Raw genomic sequence first — 3,620 nt, 5'->3', positions numbered from 1 at the left:
GCTTATCACCAGCTCACATGCAAAATGGAAAATGAAGCTTAACCCCTTAACTGTCATGACAACACTGGTGGACCCATTAACTTACTTGTAAGCACTTTAAGAGAGACGGTTAAGGTTTAAAGAGCTCCTGCAAACACTGCCTGCTTGGGCATCGCCATGTTGAAATCCCCACTTTGCTGACAGGAATGCCGTTATCTCGAGTTCGACATCACACCCAGCTTCCATGCAGCTCTGTCATTTAGTTTGATCAGAGGTCAGAACATACATGCACATTCTGTACATCATTTTTAAAATGACCCTACTCACTTCCACATTTCTTTTAATCTGAATATGCTGTTAAGGTACAGCATATATATTTTTTGTTTTTATATTGTTACCTTTGTGTAAATCTCTTCTCTTACTTCTGTTACTTTGCTGCTAATACAATTTAATTTACCCACTGAAGGACAATTAAAGATTCTACTGTCATTTAAAAAAAAGTTAATCTATGCTGTCATTTAGGTACATGGGAATGAAATGGTTTGTTTGTTGGTCAAAAGTGACAGTAATAAGGGACTAACTGTGTAGTAAGCCAGCAATTAATTGAGCACTTAATCAATAGTATTACACAAAACCAATAAAAAAAATAAAAAATACAAAAATCTGTGGATCTTGATGAGAAAACCAGTAAAAGTGCTCAAAATCCCAAACAGGTTGGTCAGGTTATAATTAGCACAGTCAGCTCGGACACACCTGTTAGACCAAAAGACACACCCTCTTTTCTCATGTGAGCCGTGACACGTCAAGTATCTATTGTTCATACCAGCAGCATCTGTGAAGGAAAAAGTATCTGTTCAGGGCTCACCTTTAAGGAAAACCTTCTCCACGCAAAGGCAAAATTTAAACTGACAAGGGAAAAACCTCTAAAAGCTAAAGGGTAAGACCATCACTCTTTTTTTTCTCCCACTTAATGGCTTTTCTTTCACTTCCTTTCCAGCTCACTTTCATTGCTGAGGAGGGTTATGGAATTTCATTACTTATGATTGAAATCCGGTGAAGTTTTGAAAGCAAAAAGGTGCATTGAAAATGCCAGGATCCCCTCCGGATGCCAGCAATCTAATTTACTGTCAGCCTTAATAAATGAGGAGCCCAACGGATGGCATCGAATAAGTTGTTATTCCACCATCAGGGTTATCACTTAATATCTGATAATGTCTGTGGGGAGCAATTGTATCTGACAGTTAAAACAGAAGGCCTCAACCTCTGGCAGCAGGAGTGGTCGTGAGTGTGGAGGGATTGTTAATATGTCAAATCAATGTGACTTCACTCAATAAAGAGTTCATAAAAGAAATGGAGATGAGATTGGAGAGCTAACCGCTCGCTACGGTGGGAAAATATTATTCTGTAATGAAACTGAAAAAAAAWAAAATAAATTACGCATCTGGGTGGAAACACAAACTTGAGGACAAATTTTACAAATTTTCCGCAGGTGTCAAAAACAAGTTTAGATTGTGACATCTGTTTTTTTTTTTTTTGTTTTTTTTTTAGCAATTGCATTTAGAGCAAGAGGAATGTTTGTGACTTTTTATTGCCTTCAACCCCAATCCTCATGGGGTTGTTTACTTACAATTTAAGGTAAGCGTCCGTTGAGCTGCCGCATTACATATGCCACTGCCAAACGTTAGCGATTGGGTAACATCAGATCCATTTGTTTAAGACTACAACAGAGTCCATGCCTCCAGCAAGCTATTGTTTATACTAGGCCCTCTGAATGAAGCAAAGCGAGAAGAAGCGGCTGTTTTTTACTTGGTAAGCACCAGCTAGTTTTCAGTGTGCTGATGTGTAAAACTTTATTTTTTTATTTATTTATTGGATAATCTATAATTAGAATTTGTAAGATCATATACATTTTACTGGTTACAGTAATTTTAAAAAGATTTTGCAGAAAAACACAGAAAGTTACAAAATAAATATAAAGGCCAGAATAAATTGTTGCTGGCCAAAACTATAATCTGTAGTTTGACAGAAACAGATTCTGTATAAGTAAAAGAGTCTTCTGTGGTTTTATGCCTCTTATTACTGGAGATAATCTCCTTTATCTGCTGATAATTACACACTCAATAGTTCAGCAAACGTAAATAGTCCCAAAAGAACCTGTTATCAGGCAACATGGATAGTGAAATAAAATAGCAGCTGCAATGTAGGATGCGGGCAGCTGTGTGCTGGTGTGTATGCACTGATCGGGCATTTTAAGGGACAATTTTGATGAGTGAATAACTGAATGGGTCAGAACATCTGCAGAACTGCAGCTATTACCAGATGACAGCTGTGGGCAGGATCTCAGAAGTGATCCAAGGAAGAAATGTGGCAAACCAGGATCAGGGGTAAAGTGTATGGTTTGATCTACCCTGATGTACTTCTGTAAAATTTAAACTGTAAAAAAAAAAATTATGTGAGACTGGACAGCTGGAGACCAGACAGGTACACAAGCTCACCCCTCGTCCATCTTCGAAAACTTCCACAATTTACCCTGAAATGTCATAACTGGGTAAATGGAACAATAAAAGAGCACTTCATGGTCTGATGAGCCTCTTTTGCTACTCTTCAGCTACTCTATTTAAGTGTCTTACTGTGGGAACCTATTTCACCAAGACACATGATAGAAAGAAGACCATGTAGACCATGTCATGGGAGCAGGAGTCCCTCATTGCTGTGGCCACTTTCAGCAGCATAATGTACTTTGCCACAAGGCAAAAATGGCTCAGGAACAATTTGTGAAGCACAACAATGAGTTTGAGATGTTGTCTTGGCCTTCAAGTTCCTCAGACTCAGTCATGAGAACCTTTGTGTGATCTGCAAAACCAGAGGTCAGCAACCTTTATAACAGCTGGTGGCTCAGGCGGTAGGAGTTTGTGCAAGGCGCTTTGGAGTCAGGACATTTACATATAAACACCAGAGAGGTCCATTTTTGCCTTCAGTTGTGCTAAACAAATTTACTCTTCAGAACAAAATCACATCGGCAGTAGGAGATTTTAGATTTTTTCTTTTTAATTAAGAGCAACAGATGTGCTGTACTTTATTTTTGCTTTTCAGATGTATCATTTTTCTTAAGCGAGACATTCAATTTTTATACAGAATAACATCAAAAATGTTATGCATATGATAATTCTTCGGGGGGAAAAAAACTGCTAAAGCGAAAGCATTCTTCAGTTGCCTTTTGATTTAAATTTCATTTTAATTTGTGACTGCTTTTACCTGTGATACTACGTGTTGTCAGCCTGTCCTGCTTATTGCTCAGGAGACAGAACCATGTGTGACTTTGCTGCATGTTTATTTGCATGTAATGCAGTTAAATGTCCTGCACTTCTCCACCTGTCGCCTGTCACTGCAAAATGTGGACCGTCACAAACATAAGCAGATTGTCTTAATTTAAAGGTCATAAAATAATTCTAAAATAGAAATATAATTAGAAAAACTGTTGGAGAGCTCAACAGTTTTTCCCTGACCAGGGACAGAATTTCTAGGCGCAGCCGAGGTGTTGAGGGGATCCGTTTTGGTGGCCTTAGGATCACATCTCTGCTTTTTGGGGATGATGTGGTCCTGTTGGCTTCATCAGATCGTGATCTGCAGCTCTCACTGGA

At 38.6% G+C, this 3,620-nt stretch overlaps 1 long non-coding RNA gene across 1 annotated transcript in view; it reads left to right on the top strand.

Moving 5' to 3' along the window:
• The first annotated feature begins 754 nt into the window (after nucleotides 1-754).
• Nucleotides 755-3,620, top strand: part of LOC103481643 (uncharacterized) — an 8,409-nt gene continuing 5,543 nt past the window's right edge. Inside the window, exon 1 of the long non-coding RNA XR_536332.2 lies at nucleotides 755-916. This is a non-coding gene — a long non-coding RNA (uncharacterized LOC103481643). The remainder of the gene's footprint in view (nucleotides 917-3,620) is intronic.

Source organism: Poecilia reticulata, linkage group LG19 (assembly GCF_000633615.1).
Source record: "Poecilia reticulata strain Guanapo linkage group LG19, Guppy_female_1.0+MT, whole genome shotgun sequence".
Taxonomy (NCBI): domain Eukaryota; kingdom Metazoa; phylum Chordata; class Actinopteri; order Cyprinodontiformes; family Poeciliidae; genus Poecilia; species Poecilia reticulata.
The sequence above is the reverse complement of the archived record's forward strand: the minus strand, read 5'-3'. Positions and strand labels throughout refer to the sequence as shown.